Source organism: Conger conger, chromosome 14 (assembly GCF_963514075.1).
Source record: "Conger conger chromosome 14, fConCon1.1, whole genome shotgun sequence".
Taxonomy (NCBI): Eukaryota; Metazoa; Chordata; class Actinopteri; order Anguilliformes; family Congridae; genus Conger; species Conger conger.
In genome coordinates, this window is record NC_083773.1 from 42292180 (window position 1) to 42310146 (window position 17967).

Consider the following 17967-nt stretch of genomic DNA (forward strand, 5'->3'; position numbering starts at 1 on the left):
ACATTATGCATCCAGAACAAACCTCTGAACCCTTCAAGGTGTTGCTAACTCACTAGCGGCCTGTAGCGTAGTGGTTAAGGTACATGACTGATCGCTGGTGTAGCCACAATCCACACAGCCTTTGGACCCTTGAGCAAGGCCCTTAACCCTGCATTGCTCCAGGGGAGGATTGTCTCCTGCTTAGTCTAATTAACTGTACATCGCTCTTTACATTACATTTACATTTTTGTCATTTGGCAGACTCTTTTAATCCAAAGCGACTTAGAAGTGCATAGGTTCTTCCACAAGTCAAAGCATCACATCCATAACTAGGAAAATACACATGGAATGCTGTTCTAAACATATAGTCGTCATCATAAGTGTATTTTTTTTTTTTTAATTGTATTATTATTTTTTGGGTTAGACAAGGAGGATAGGGATATCAGAAAGGGGGGCGGGGGAAATCAGGAGGGAGGACTAAGGTAGAGTTGAAAAGGTGTGTTTTGAGTCTGTGTCGAAATAGGGGGAGAGATTCTGCTATCCTGACTGTGGTAGGCAAGTCATTCCACCACTGAGGAACCAGAACGGAAAACAGGCGTGAACGTGCAGCTCGACCGCCAGGTGCACGTAGAGAGGGAACCATAAGGCGACCAGAGCTGGCAGACCGGAGTGGTCTAGCTGGGGAGTAGGGAGTGATCAAGGATTGTATGTAAGGTGGGGCAGTCCCCTTAGCAGCCTGAAACGCCAACACTAGGGCCTTGAATCGGATGCATGCAGCAATAGGAAGCCAGTGGAGGCCAATGAGAAGCGGGGTGACATGAGCCGACCTGGGCTGACTGGTGATCAGGCGGGCTGCAGCATTCTGGACCAGCTGGAGGGGCTTGATGGCACACACTGGGAGACCGGCTAGGAGGGAGTTGCAGTAATCCAGGCGGGAAATGACAAGCGCCTGGACTAGGAGCTGGGTGGCTTTCTCCGTCAGGAGATGACGGATACGGCTTATATTATACAGAAAGAACCTGCAGGTTCTGGCAGTGGAGGATAAGAGTGTCTGCCAAAAGCCATTAATGTAATGTAAACTAGCGTTGGGGTCCAGGATAGCATTCATCCAACCCCATATCATCATATTTGTAGGTAGAGAAACAGATATTCAGTTGTTCTGCCTCATTGTGATCAGACTGATTTAATCAACAGCAAACCTATCATACATATGTATACTGTACATACTGTAACCTCCCTGAGTTATTGATTCAGTCAAGTAACTACTCTTAAAATGGCCTGTATTCAATCAACATTTGGCCTTAACTTTGAGTTACAAGTAAACCGAAAAGCTTTGGTAAGTTTGCCGTTTGTTAAAGTTCTTTGGGGAGTTTGTTTGAGTATTAAGGACGAATGTTGATTTGGTCCAGGCCTTTCAGTACTTGGCCAGGACGTGGTGTACCTGACATGGCACAAATCCACCACTTTGAGCCTGATGTGATGTGAGCAGTGACTGATCAGAGCACAGGAACAAGATAAGAAAAGATTGAGCTGTCCTTACTGATGGCCACACAAGCACAAGTAATGACTATTGTTGAGTTGAAACCGTTTTCCTAAATTATCTGAGTTTTTCATTTGTGCAGTCTCCTAAAACACATAATTCAGATGTGACTAATCAACACACAAATTTGAGTTTGAGATACAATGGAGAACGGCAGGAAGGCAGAGAGGAGATGTTGCTGATGAAGTGATTTTCATTTGCTGCAACATAGTACCAGAAGTGTTCAGACAAAATCAGTAGGGGTTTTGAATAGGGTTAATTGAAAACCAAATCCTAATTATATTTCCTTTCTCTCTGCAGGTTTTCAAATGAACCAAATTGTAATAAGATATAACAAAACACACTGTACATGCAATACAGATCTCCTGCATTCCAGATGATTGCTTATTTGGGATGTTAGTGGGCAGGGGAGAGCCGCACCCAAGGTTGCTGCAGCATGAAAGATTGAGGAACGTTGAAGTATGAGGTAAAAACAAATCATTCCTTTAAAAATGTACACCTACAGTATATGACGGCACATTTCCTTGAACAGAGGTCTTTGATCTTGTATAGGCCCTGGGGAAAGACCTGCCGGTGAACAGTACATGGGAGCTGGCCGAACAGTCGGACAAGATTTATTCTTGAAATGTCAAAGAGCGCAACGCGGTAATATAGACATGACCCGGAAACGCGTGGGCCTGACGAGCGCTGCCTGCCCCGGTTTCCAGCTGTCCTGACCAGGCAGATTGAGTTTCACATCACAGCCCCGGCAATAGCCTTAAATCAGCCGAGGCCGTTCTGGAACCTTCTGAAGCGTGACATCAAGGTCAGAGCAAAACAATAGCGCACACTGTATATTGATCGTGCTCCCTGTTGGGGAAAAAAAACAAGCAAACTCAAGCTAGGTTTTGAAACCGCTGGTAGCTGGTTGACCAGTTGAGACTGGTCACATTCAGCACTGGAACAGTCCATATTCAATACCAGACAGACAGTCCACACACTGGAACAGTCCGTATTCAATACCGGACTGACAGTCCACACACTGGAACAGTCCGTATTCAATACCAGACTGACAGTCCACACACTGGAACAGCCCATATTCAATACCAGACTGACAGTCCACACACTGGAACAGTCCATATTCAATACCAGACTGACAGTCCACACATTGGAACAGCCCATATTCAATATCAGACTGACAGTCCACACACTGGAACAGTCCGTATTCAATACCAGACTGACAGTCCACACACTGGAACAGTCCATATTCAATACCAGACTGACAGTCCACACACTGGAACAGTCCGTATTCAATACCAGACTGACAGTCCACACACTGGAACAGCCCATATTCAATACCAGACTGACAGTCCACACACTGGAACAGTCCATATTCAATACCAGGTAAGCCAGCCAGTGGCCCTCCAATCCAAATCCAGCCCTGGTTTTCATTTCTCCTGGGTAATGAATACCTCTGATTGGACCGACTGTCTTCACACCTGACTCAAGGGGGTAGCTGGTAGCCTAGGTACATAACTGGGAAGGTTGGTGGTCCAAGCCCCGGTGTAGCCATGACAAGATCTGCACAACTGTTGGGCCTGTGATCAAGACCCTGCACTGCTCCAGGGGGGATTGTCACCTGCTTAGTCTAATCAACTGTAAATTGCTTCGGATAAAAGCATCAGATAAATAACTAACTAAAACTAAAGGGAAGGTGGAAAACCAGCAGTTTTCTGGCCCTCAAACACCATAAGTTACTGTTCCCTGCTGAGTGTATTTTTGTCTATACACCTACAAATTCGCTGATCTGTTGAAAGAAGAAAATGTGTTTCAATGTCAAAATGGCTTTGAACCGTCACACAGACAATTAATGACATGAATTACCATGAGATATCTTTACCTTTTCTAAGCTTAATGTTATTGTATGGTGTGATTGTTTTCCCTCAGACGCACTGCTGCTCCAACACGAGGAGCAACAGTGTAAATCTCACTCACTTTCTCCTAATCAGAGGCCATTGCCTGGTTGAATTTATTGTCTGAAATAGGAGACAGATGTAATTTAGGAAGAACATTGATAAAGTAGACCAAACGGCAATAAAATTGACTGCTGACACAGCATAAAAAGCAGTTGCATAACTATCAATACTAAACAGTAATCCAACCCTACAGGATATCAAAGGCTGATTCGTGTTCATAGGAAGCAAATCCCTTTGGAGTATCAAGTGAAAAAAGCCCCTCCTCTCTGTGCATTTGCAGTTATATATATTTATGAGGGTAAATATTTTGTACTTTTGTATTATGTACTCTCTACTGCATATACTCTCTGTGAAGTGTACTGTACTGATTCCGTCCATGGAATTTATTTATCATGAACTCTGCAGGTGTTGACTGTACTGTGGGTGACACTCTGCTGGTGTTGACTGTACTGTGGGTGACACTCTGCTGGTGTTGACTGTACTGTGGGTGACACTCTGCTGGTGTTCACTGTAGTGCAGGTGACACTCTGCTGGTGTTCACTGTAGCGCAGGTGACACTCTGCTGGTGTTCACTGTAGCGCAGATGACACTCTGCATGTCTTGACTGTACCGCAGTTGAAACACTGCATGTCTTGACTTTACCGCTAGGTGCAGGGTTAATGGCTGCTTCTTTCTCTCATGGGGTGAGCTAACCTGGTGTAAATAAACCATTGTATAGGAGACACAGCATCAGTAAGGGTATTCTCATGACTTAGAGGTTCTCCTCTGAGGATAAATGAATGTATTAAATAAAAGATACATGTCACAATATGAAGAGTAGCTTCACACCCTGTTGCTCATTAATTCTGCATGTTCTGGCAGGAGTGGTGCTTTTAAATGATGATGATAAATGAGAATGTGGTGTGTGTAACAGTTTAAACACCTGCACTCTATTGACATGTTAAGGGAATAGATTACCCCTCCATTTCAGTTGGGCAAAAGTAATTGGACTGCTCAGCTGTTTCTTGGCCAACAGCCCCTCCTTCACTGTAATGGTGTCAGATTTATTCCCTTGGATCTCTCCTATGATATTCCTTTATAGCCTATTGCGTGGTTTTGTTTCTGGCTTCATTTTTATTTTTATTATTTGTTTATCTCATTTATACAGCACCATTCATAGTTGTGTTGGCCAAGAGTATTTAAAGTTCATATTTTTAGACCCTGGGTTCCAGAGCTACTCCCCATGAATTATGTGATAAATTGGGGGGCAGGTTGGTCTCCAGGCCTTCTGCTTAGAGCGCCCTTAGCTTACTCTCTGTTAATCTTTTCTAACCAAATAGCATTGATTTAATGGGGGCTGGGAATTACACGATGAGAGCTATTCAACAAAAACATTATTAATAAAGCTAGGGACTAGATTCAGTTGTAAATTATGCTGATACAGTATGGAACACATTTGCTGGCTAAATGGCTTTCAGTCATCAAGGGTTCAAGGTATCAAATGAGCCTCAAACCACCATGCTATTGCATGTCTGGCAGCAGCTGAATATTTTTTCCATTGAGTTCAAAAGGAAAATTTGTCAGGAGAAACGCATCTTGATGTATCTTCTGGCAGCAGCATGATGGTTTGAGGCTCATTTCATACCTTGGACCCTTGATGACTTAAAGCCATTCAGCCTACAAATGTGTCACATACTGTCTCAGCATAATTTACAGCTGAATCTACTCCCAACCCCATTAAAAAAGTAAGTGACCACATTTAAAATTACATGTTTGACATACGTTACATTACAATCATTCAACAGATGCTCTTATCCACAGCAGCTCACAGTGAAGGAGAAGTGAATTAATGTGATTTATATGTGTCGGCTGATTAGTGCCGGACCTGGCTAATGGATAGGTACCACTGCCGCTATCCGTGAGGAGGCCTTCCTGACTAGATTCAGGAAGAAGCACTTAAGACCTAAACAATGCCTCTTTCTGATGTTTAAGGATGAAAATCTGAAATATTGAGTTTTTCTGCTGGGGTGATCAAGTGCTATTACTTCCCAAATGATTGTTGGAAATTGCAGGGAGGGCTGCTTTGAGCTTGCAGAACGAGACGTGACGTTTCCCGTAGTCAGCAAGCAGAGAGGACAGCGTGCTGCCGTCAGGACAAAACCGGCAGAACAATAATGTCAATTACATATGGCTCAGATCATTAGAAATCTGACAAGAAGAATGAGCTACAAACTTGGTGCTATTACGTTGTCAATTTTCCTTTCCTCCATATGATCTTAAAAATGTGTTTTTGCTCAATATTGCTGGGATGTATTTGTGAAATAACCGCAAGGCTTTCCTCTGCTCCGGAACGGTAGTTCTTTGAATGTAATCCAGTCCTTGCAGGCTTATCACAGACAGTCGCTTTGCAGCAAAAATCCAAGCGTGTGGAGAGAGTGAGATTTGTCTCTGAAACGTCGCAACAATGACTACAGCAAGTTAGAAACGTTGCCTTTCCTAATCTGTTTTCATAACAACATGGAGCAAATTTGTAGCATTTTAGTCTGTGCACCAACAGAAACCACAGAATATGTTCCATGACCTCTGACAATGATTCTTTTCATGTGGAATAGGGGTGAGGTGAGAGAGCCTACAAAGTAAAAATATGTATTCAGTGGCCTTGTACATGTGACAAAAATAGTAAAGTACTGAGTATCACTGCAATGATTAGCCAAACTTGGCCACTTAAATAATGGCTTGATTTAAAGTCCAACAAGTTATTTTGTATGAAATTAATTTAAATAATATACGTTTATTCCATGAGAAGAAATGAGAATTAGTCATTCCAGATCAAGATTATTCATCCTGATGAACAATCTGAGAAAAATAAGTAGACACCCACCACTGTTCTAGAGTTAATGTCACCCACTTTCCCAGACTTATATGCGTTACAGCAAGATTCAGACTGATATTGCAAAATAAATGTCAAAGTTGCTTAGAAGTAGCGTCAACCAATGTTTTCACCATGTCTCATATCAATTTGTTTTTAAATGTATACCATTTTCAGCCTGAAGATGGCCTGCTTTACTGGCATTGACATTTTGGCCCTGATGAGACAACAGCAACACACCACACCTAGAATGAACACTTATTAGCTTTCTTATCCATGAACTACAGCAACCCAGCAGGGCATGAAAGAGCTGAGCACTCAATTGTCCAATTACTTTTGATCCCCCCCCAAAAAAAAGGTGGGCTGTGTATAAAAAGGGCTGTTATCCCAAAACGAATGACCCAATATGGAAGTAAATGCCCTGAAAGCAGACGGTCATATTCATTGTCTCAGTTCAAATCGTGCCAAAAGTACACAAATTGTGTATTGTGTCCAAATACTTACGCACAGCACCGTAAGAGACCGGCGTGTAATGTAAACTCTGTGCAGAATGCTAATTCTGTGAGCTGGCTGAGTGTTTATGGCCGCACCGTTAGCGCTCGGTAGCGCGGTGCCTCTCCCACCGCTGCTCCTACCGGCGGGCCGTACATCAGTGCGGCCTCGCTCAGCAGGTTTACTCAGAGAAGAACGGCTCCGGCACGCTATCGCAACAACGGTGATAAATCTTCCGCCCCGCTCGCTCCCTCCAGCGCCCTCACGCCCAGGGACCAGCGCCCTCACGCCCAGGGACCAGCGCCCTCACGCCCAGGGACCAGCGCCCTCACGCCCAGGGACCAGCGCCCTCACGCCCAGGGACCAGCGCCTTCACGCCCAGGGACCAGCGCTCTGGCGTGTGTTATCACGCACGCTGAGCTATCGCACGGGTGCGTCGTGAAACACACTTTCATTCAACAAGCAACAGTTTATTGTCCGCTAACAAAAGGACCCTTTTTCCCCCCACCCCACGCTTAGACCTGTCGGTATACCAGCAGGTCGGGTCAGGTGGTCTTCACACTCCTGGTCCTGGAGAGTCGCAGGGTGTGCTGGCTTTTGTTTTCGCCTTAATATCAGCAACCAATTCAGACCCAGGAAAAGTGAGGCGAGTTAAGGGTGTGATTAACTGATCAATTAAGCGACAGCAAAATCCAGCACACAAGATTCAGACGGATATTGCAAAATAAATGTTGTTAAAGTTGCTGAAAATGTTCAAGTGTTACAGTAGTGAAGTGTGCTTAGAAGTAGCTTCAAGCTCTCCAGGACCATGAGTGAGGTCAGATCCTGGGATCCGACCTGGGCTTCTGTCACATGACCTATGTTCTTGAACAAAGATCCTTTCGCTGGACAAGATGTGATGTACAGTGCAGGGACTGCATTACATTTACATATACATTTTTGTCATTTGGCAGACGCTTTTAATCCAAAGCGACTTGCAAGTGCATAGGTTCTTCCACAAGTTAGAAGCATCAAATCCATAGCTAGCAAAACACGCATGAAGAGCTGTTAAAAAAAAAATGGTTAGGGTTAGACAAGGGATATCGGAAGAGGGGGAGGAAATCAGGAGGTAGGACTAAGGTATAGTTTGAAAAGGTGTGTTTTTAGTCTGCGTCGAAATAGGGGGAGGGATTCTGCTGTCCTGACAGTGGTAGGCAAGTAATTCCACCACTGAGGAACCAAAACGGAAAACAGGCGTGAACGTGCAGCTCGACCGCCAGGTGCTCGTAGTGAGGGAACCATAAGGCGACCAGAGCTGGCTGACTGGAGTGGTGTTGCTGGGGTGTAGGGCGCAAATGGACTGCAGTTCTGCTTGTGTAAGCTTTTCTTTCTTTCAAGTTCAGAGAATGAAGCGCATTCCTTATCCATTAAATGTGGCTTAGTATAATATAGTGATACAGGCTCAGTTCCCAGGTAAGATACTTACAGCCTGAATGACTCTGTGAAATATTCAGCTGTATTTATGGATTATATGTATAAGTTGCTCTGGATCAGAGTATGTCTGATAAACAAATAACTGAAGTAAAGAAACAGCGTCACTGACGTACAACTATATTAATCACAAAAAAACCCCTGTATTTTAAGTGAAATGTTTTAATTTTGCCGCAAGCCTCAAAAGACAGAAAATGAAATTCATTAGCCTGCCCTCCATCAAGGTGCATCACCACAGATCTTTGACAAATGCTACAGCCCTGTATACTTAAAACAACTTGAGGTGCACTTTGGTGTACTATTTTTTCAAATTGGAAACAGTGGCATGTGGTCAGTGCTATATCTGAATTTAGTTCTACAATTTAATATCATCTACAAAATGTTGCTGTGCTGAAAAGTATGATTTGCACCCAGCCAGTTCATAAGCTTGGCCGGCGACCCTGCTTTAAGTGTGTTGCATGTTAACCTTGGGCAGGTCTTCATAAAACCCATTTCAAATGAACAAGGACATAAAATCCCCATTGACACCGTTCTGATGCCATATAAAGGTTTTTATCTTGGGATATTGCTTCTCCAATACTGGTATATTTAATGTCTGGGCTATTTTGGCCATCCTGTCACCATTTTATTATTTTACATCAGAAAATAATGTCCTTTTCATATAAGTGAGGAGGCCCACTCAGCAGTTTTTAACAATGTCAACTACAGGTAAACGAGTGCAATATGCATGAGGAATTCAGTTAGAGAAAAGTAAAGAACATTTTTTTTCTTGTGCATAATAATGATACAAATTAATAATAATAATAACTATAATAATAATAATAATAATAATAATAATAATAATAATAATAATAATAATAATAATTGCACTGTATTTTGCAGAATATAAGTCAGATAATAAATAAAGAATGAAGACTAAACATTCTCTGAAATTGTAATGCTGGTTACTGTAGATAAGGTTCAAATGAAGCTGAAACATGTTTTTAAAGAAGACTCAGCGTCAGAAGTCCTGATAAAAACTGTCAGATTTTCCTTTAAAGACTTAATTTGTCCCCTGCAGCTGGGACAGAGAGGAGGTCTTTCATGGATGAAGGGTGTCTGCCGGGCTGTACTTAAAGGTACAATAGGTCATTTCAGACTCGGTCAAGAGGAGTCTGACAAACAACAAACACCTTCAAACCACAACACTGCTTATCCCTCCCAATTCTCTGTGAATGCGCTGAAGTTGTAACGCCATTGGCTGTGGCAATTGGAACCAATTTTCAACCAATGAATTATTGTACAGCTGTACAATGTTTTGGAACAGTGTGTCGGTGCGTCAACTGCATATTTTGAAACCTGAAATTAAGGACTATAAACACAGGCAGAGGGTGAGCCAGCATGTCAGTGAGCCTTTTTCCATGATAGGCAGGGATTTAGAGTGGTCTTGTAACAATGTTTTAACAAACATCTTACCTATTGAACTTTTAAATTAAAAATGATGAGTAAAATTAAGATTAGTGGTCCCAAAATGGGTTTTATGAGGCGTTGTGAAATCCCATGACCCATCAACGGGTTAAGGTATTTCAGTTTTGGCCCAGGGATGTGTATTATCTAGGGAAACCATGATGACATGCGCAAGGCAGAAATGGGAAACGGGAACAGGAGCTGCTGATGTATCCCATCATACACTGCAGCGAGCGACTGGATGTGCTGCACATGCGGACATAATTCTGTGTAGCACGGTCCGCTCGGATGTGTGTAGCTTAATAAATGAATTCACAAAATCCATTTTGTCACCTCGCAGCACGGAGGTCCCGGCTTCTAGTGCCGGCCCGGGCCTTTGTGTGGGGTTTGCATGTTCTCCCTGTGTCCGTGTGGGTTTCCTCCCACAGTCCGAGGACATGCATGATAAGTCAATAGGAGAGGCTGAGTGAGTGTGTTAGTGCATGGTGTGTGGGCCCTGCAATCGATTTGTGGCCTGTCCAGGGTGTAGTCCTACCTCTTGCCCAATGCATGCTGGGATAGGCTCTGGTCCTCTCGCGTCCCTGGCCGGAAATAAGCGGGCTAGATAATCGATGGATGGATCTTCTATCGAATACCTAAATGAATATTAATTCAAAATGCACAGAAACACACACTTTAGGAAGTATCTTGCATTTAACCCTCAGTTAGCAGTCATCACAGAAGTAGCAGCACACTGAATGGTAAATGGATTTTGGATTTTGATGCATTTATGTAGTACCTTTATCCGAAGCACTGTACAATTGATGCTTCTCATTCTCCCATTCATACACACACTCACACACTAACGGTGATTGGCTGTCATGCAAGGCACCAACAAGCTCATCAGGAGCATTTGGGGGTCAGGTGTCTTGCTCAGGGACACTTCAACACACCCAGGGCGGGATCGAACCAGCCAACCTCTGACCGCCAGATGACTGCTCATACCGCCTGAGCCAATGTCGCCCCCATATCGCATTACATTATTGACATTTGGCAGACTTATCCAGAGCGACGTACAGTTCATTAGATTAAGCAGGAGACAATCCTCCCCTGGAGCAATGCAGGGTTAAGGGCCTTGCTCAAGGGCCCAACGGCTGTGTGGATCTTATTGTGGCTACACCGGGGATCAAACCAACCGGTGACCTTGCGGGTCCCAGTCATTTACCTTAACCACTACGCTACAGGCCGCCCATATGCGCAGTAGGCGCTTGAGCAGGCTGCTCGGCGGTAGCCCGACGCAGACGGTGCTGCTCCTTCACTGGCAGAAGCACGTCTCAGAGTCAGGCGCACGGCACAGAGCTCTAACAGGCCTATGAATTTTTGAGGACCCGGCGGCTGCTGGGACCCGTCTTTATCGCCTGCGGCGGCTCTCAGATGGATATCGTCGAGCGCGAGCGCTGTTCTCACTCGTGGAGCAATCCCAGGGAGACGCTAAACATCCAGCGCCACTCAGGGGGACGAGATAACAGCTCCGCCGCGCCCTCGCGCCAGGCGTTTAACGTGCGGTCTGCGCTCTGGAACGAGCGCCCCGTTTAACGTGCGGTCTGCGCTCTGGAACGAGCGCCCCGTTTAACGTGCGGTCTGCGCTCTGGAACGAGCGCCCCGTTTAACGTGCGGTCTGCGCTCTGGAACGAGAGCTCCCCGTTTAACGTGCGGTCTGCGCTCTGGAACGAGAGCACCCCGTTTAACGTGCGGTCTGCGCTCTGGAACGAGCGCCCCGTTTAACGTGCGGTCTGCGCTCTGGAACGAGCGCCCCGTTTAACGTGCGGTCTGCGCTCTGGAACGAGCTCCCCGTTTAACGTGCGGTCTGCGCTCTCAAACGAGCGCCCCGTTTAACGTGCGGTCTGCGCTCTGGAACGAGCACCCCGTTTAACGTGTTCATCTCTCAAGAATATGCTGGAGTCAGTGGAATTACGGCCACTGGATGTGGAGGTTTAACTCCTGCTCCAGGACTCAGGCTGGCTCATTTCAATCTAGTCCTAGATAAAGTGTCATTTTAACCTCTGGAGCCCGTGTACCAGGGTGGCCCTGCTGAACGCTGAATTAAACAAGGCGGGATATGATTCCTTTCCGGCATCGTGCCTTTTAATCAAACGTGTCGGCTTTGTTTATACAAGCCCTCTAAGAAAACCAAACACTGTGAAGCTGTGGGGAGCGGGGGGGGAAGGGGAGTCCCACATCCCACGTCCCACGTCCCACCATGGCAGGAGGAGAGAGTGAGTGAACAAGAAAAGAGAAATGAAGGCAGAAAGGATTCAAAATCAGATGGCAACAAAGAGGACCTGGATCAAAGGCTTGGTCTAACTGTAGCCCTTTATGTGGCAGGATCAGTTCCACTTGATGATGATGATGATGATGATGATGGTCATGGTGATGAAGATGATCATGGTGATGGTGGCGATAATGATGGTTATGGTCATGATGATGATGATAATGATGATGATGATGATGATGATGAAGATTCCAGTGGTTGATTTCCACTTGGTGATGATGATAAAGATGATGATTGGAATGACGACGGTAATGGTGATGGTGGTGGTGATGATGATGATGATAGACAAACCATGCTAAGGTTTCTGTTGATGGTGAGCTGATGACAGTCTCAGGAGGTTTGATGTAGGCCTCGTAATAAGTGGCAGATGCTGTATAAAGGAATGGTTATGAGTATGAAATTATATTGAAGATGTTGAAATAACCCCTTCTGTGTTATATTGTAGTATAGCCCGCAGTATCACTGGATATTGGCCGCAGTATCACTGGATATTGGCCCAACCCTCACTCCAAATGCATTTACTTGCGCATGTATTTGGTCTTCACTATTGTTGGCCATTTTACTACGTTGCACTAATCTTGTGAGATGCCAATCAGTTTTTTTTTTAACAAATCAAAAGGCCTGGCTCTCCACAGCAATCCACAATGATTGATTATTTTTGGTTTGAAACCACAGTGCCATCTGTAGTTTTTCCTGGTTTTTGAAAAGTTGGCTTCCTGTGTTACGGGAATAAAACCAATTTAGTTTGAGAACTACAGAGCTGGACTGAGTTATTGTTCAAGTGCAAGTGTTCTGTAAATCTGGATATAAGTAAAAAGAATCATACACAGCCAAGTGTATGCATTACATTACATTATTAGCATTTGGCAGACGCTCTTATCCAGAGCGACGTACAGTTGATTAGACTAAGCAGGAGACAATCCTCCCCTGGAGCAATGCAGGGTTAAGGGCCTTGCTCAAGGGCCCAACGGCTGTGCGGATATTATTGTGGCTACACCGGGATTAGAACCACCAACCTTTCGTGTCCCAGTCATGTACCATAACCACTACGCTACAGGCCGTATGCGCGTGTATGTGTGCGTGACACACCAGTAATATGGGATGGGAGGGAAAAAGGGTATACAAATTCATTTACATAGCAGTTTGAAGAGGATGACTGTCTTACTACACAAACGTAGCCTACATTTTACCCAAGTTCTGGATTCTCCTTTTCTTTTAGGTAGCAGTGGTGTTCGATCTGATTTCACTGCCCATTATTTTATTATTAGTTTTAGCTGAGATGGAAAGTAAAAAATGTGAGTCCTGCCATGTGTTTCTTCCACCTATGAACTAAGCCAGTTGATTTCAGTTTCTAATTGGCCAGGTGATTGGAACAAAACACTGGGCAGGTTTTTTAACTTTCTGAACCTGGATCTGACAGCTCTCAGTTTGAGTCTGGTCCCATCTCTCCCCTGCCATTTACCAGCCCTACTTTCTGAGGTGTCGTTTCACACAAATCACGCACACTTCAAAACTGCCTGACTGCATTGTCTAATTGGGGTACGTTTCTGTGTCTAATCCGAGGAATACCGTATACCGTTCTGCCGCTGTCATTGATGGATAACATATGGCTCATTAGCGACGGAATTTGAAGATATGCTAGTGAGAAGCAGCAGAGATTTTTCATTTGGTTAAACCTCTGCTCTGATATCAGATGTGAGTAATTGGAATTATCCCTGAATATGAGAGCGTGTTGTACATTAAATATTGAATCTGTGCATTTGTGCTAGATCTGTGTGATTGTGTGACTATGAGATACTATGTGCAGAGGCGTGAGCATCAATCTCCTGAAAGCTACCACGGACTTTCTTTATGAATGTGTGCATTTATATGTCTGTGCGTGCATTCCTGTCTGTCTGTGTGTCTGTGTGTCTGTCTCTGTCTCTGTCTGTCACATTGTCAAGAGGTCCAGCTGGTTTTGGTGCCAGACAGGGTGGTTTGAATGTCTCAAGCTGCTGATCTCTCTGCACAACAGTCTCTAGAGTTTTGGAATGATGTTGAAAACAAAAAAAAATCCAATGAGCAGCAGTTCTGCAGACAGAAACGCCTTGTTAATGGGAGACGTCAGAGGAGAATGGCCAGACTGGTCAAAGCTGACAGGAAGGTGACGGTAACACAAATAACCACACATTACAACAGTGGTATGCAGAAGAGCACCTCTGAACACACAACACATCAAACCTCAGCAGTAGAAGACTAATAACTAAAGTAAAAGTCTAATAAAAAGTGCTCACTAAGTGTATGTGAGAGTCTATCGATTTGTATATTAGTTGTATGTGTGTGTGTGGTGTGTATACACAGCAGAGGAAGCTGCTGTGTATAAGAAGCAGGGCTGCCCCTGTGCTGGGTAACAGGTGGAGCTTTTATGATTTGTTCTGCTCCAGCCACCCCTCCCTGTGCCCCAGGGACTCCCTCTGACTCCACACACACTCACCCCGCTCCCTGCCACCTCTCTCTCTCACACACACACACACTCACCCTGCTCCCTGCCACCCCTCTCTCTCACACACACACACTCACCCTGCTCCCTGCCACCTCTCTCTCTCTCTCACACACACACTCACCCTGCTCCCTGCCACCTCTCTCTCTCACACACACACTCACCCTGCTCCCTGCCACCTCTCTCTCTCACACACACACTCACCCTGCTCCCTGCCACCTCTCTCTCTCACACACACACTCACCCTGCTCCCTGCCACCTCTCTCTCTCACACACACACTCACCCTGCTCCCTGCCACCTCTCTCTCTCACACACACACACACTCACCCTGCTCCCTGCCACCTCTCTCTCTCACTCTCTCTCTCTCTCTCTCACACACACACACACTCACCCTGCTCCCTGCCACCTCTCTCTCTCACACACACACACACTCACCCTGCTCCCTGCCACCTCTCTCTCTCACTCTCTCTCTCTCTCTCTCTCACACACACACACACTCACCCTGCTCCCTGCCACCTCTCTCTCTCTCTCTCTCCCTCTCTCTCTCTCTCTCTCTCTCTCTCTCACACACACACACTCACCCTGCTCCCTGCCACCTCTCTCTCTCTCTCTCTCCCTCTCTCTCTCTCTCTCTCTCTCACACACACACACTCACCCTGCTCCCTGCCACCTCTCTCTCTCACACACACACTCACCCTGCTCCCTGCCACCTCTCTCTCTCACACACACACTCACCCTGCTCCCTGCCACCCCTCTCTCTCACACACTCCACTCCCTGCCTCCTCCCTCTCTCTCTCTCTCTCACACACACACTCACCCTGCTCCCTGCCACCTCTCTCTCTCACACACTCCACTCCCTGCCTCCTCCCTCTCTCTCTCTCTCTCTCTCTCTCACACACACACACACACTCACCCTGCTCCCTGCCACCCCTCTCTCTCACACACTCCACTCCCTGCCTCCTCCCTCTCTCTCTCTCTCTCTCTCTCACACACACACTCACCCTGCTCCCTGCCACCTCTCTCTCTCACACACTCCACTCCCTGCCTCCTCCCTCTCTCTCTCTCTCTCTCTCTCTCACACACACACACACTCACCCTGCTCCCTGCCACCCCTCTCTCTCACACACTCCACTCCCTGCCTCCTCCCTCTCTCTCTCTCTCTCTCTCTCTCACACACACACTCACCCTGCTCCCTGCCACCTCTCTCTCTCACACACTCCACTCCCTGCCTCCTCCCTCTCTCTCTCTCTCTCACACACACACACACACACTCACCCTGCTCCCTGCCACCTCTCTCTCTCACACACTCCACTCCCTGCCTCCTCCCTCTCTCTCTCTCTCTCTCTCTCTCTCTCACACACACACACACCCCACTCCCTGCCACATCTCTCTCTCTCTCTCTCCCTCTCTCTCTCTCTCTCTCTCTCTCTCTCTCTCTCTCTCACACACACACACACACACACACACACACACCACTCCCTGCCACATCTCCCTCTCTCTCTCTCACACACACACACACACCTGGTTTCTTGGGTCTGAATTTGTTGCTGTTATTAAGGTCAAAAATAAAAACCACGTTTGTTTCTGGACTATTTACCTTTCTGTTGAGGTGCTCTTATGCAGATTATTGAGACATTAATGACCTCAAACATCCCTGAATATGCACTTGTCTGCAACGGAAGTAAGAACTTGCTTTTTCAACATCATAATTTCAAACAACCTGTGCAGGATTGATAAGTAAGTCACCTTAACACTGTAGGCTCATTATGATTGGAGTAGCCTGCATTCCCCAAGGTGGCCACAAGGAGGAGGTGTAACCTTACAGAAAGTGAGACTGTAATTAGGCTAGGTCTCCTGCTCCGATTCCTGGATACACATGGAGAGAGTGTTATGAAGAAAAACGTGAAACCTCCCGTTCCCAATACTGATATTTTGAAGGAAACACATCGCAATGTCTGTATGGTGACCAAAGAAGGAGAATGAGGGCAACCTAAACGATCGGCTCCGATTCCGCTTTAGCTTAGCCATACGAGAGGCCGGGGAAATGCCATGAACAGGCGTAGTTACATAAGTCTACTGCTCCTCACTAAGAAAAGCCTGAGAAAACATGTTAATGGCGTATTTCGTCCAAACAAACCTTCCATTTCGTACTTGACTATCTCAGCTTAACGATCCATACTTTCTTGTGTGGACCCAATAATAAAGTATGGATCAACAGCTCCTCGTAAAAGCTTCGCCATAGGGACCCCTGAGGTTCTGAGGTCTGCATGAGCAGATTTAAGCACGGAGCAGTTCAGCCTCAGTGTTGGACCTCTCTGTACTGTTGCTCTCTGGTGTAAGCTCATCTCACCGGAGTAATGAAACGGCGTACGTTATGGTGTTCCTCTCCTCTCCCTCCACACTGCTCCCTGGGGCTCTGTTTCTCCCGGGGCACAGCTGGGCTCACAGTCATCGTCCCGTCCTCTGGCCAAACCCACAGCGGCCAGCGTGGGAGGGGCCAGTAATGCGGTGCTCTGGCGGAGCTCTCCGATTGGCCGGCTGTGAAAAGTGCTTTTCACAATAGAAGCTCTGAGAATGACACGCTCGAAAAATGAGATATTACACCTATCTCTCTCTCTCTCTCTCTCTCTCTCTCTCTATCTCACTCTCTCTCTCTCTTTCTCTCTCTCTCTCTCTCTCTCTCTCTCTTTCTCTCTCTCTCTCACTCCATTTTTTCCTCTTTCCCTCTCGGTTTTTTTGACCTGTGATGGGCTGCCAAAGCAAATGTTACAAAGAATAACCGTTAAAAAGTTAAAAAGTCAACATTTTATACAACCTAACTGATATACACATATTATACATTGTTACATCCATGCCTTTTTCTATTGTTTTTCATTTTTCTACGCGTTCTCTGTGTTTCTACTCTGTGCTCCCCAGTCGTAGCGTTTCTGTATTTTGCCTGGTTTTTGTGCCTTATGTCCCAGTTCTCTGTCCGTAGTCCTGTCATTCCTTCATTCATCCTTTTCACCTGTGTCTCGTTATCAGTTCCCTTGCATTCACACCTGTTTGTCATTTAGTTCATTGGTCTGCCTATTTTAACCTGCCTGTTTGTTCTGTTTGAGGCTAGTTCGTCAGCTTTTGTCATTGTTATGGTTGCTCTGTTCTGCTCCAGCCTCCGTTTCGCCGTCCCATTTATCTGTCTGTTTTCTGTTGGAATTTCTGTTATCAACCTCTGCTTTTTGGATTCTATTCTTGGATTGTGTTTCTGTACCGTTGTCATTGGACTGACTTTCCGGTTTTGGACTTTGCCTGTTTATTCATTAGGTGTTTCTGGAGAGATCAGGTATATGTTTGCAGGATTTTTACCACTGCCTGCCCTTATTAAGCCATTTTCACTGATCCCTGTGTCTGCACTTGGTTCTTCTGTCCACCAGTCCTGCCAATACATGCTGTACAGTACAAGTAAA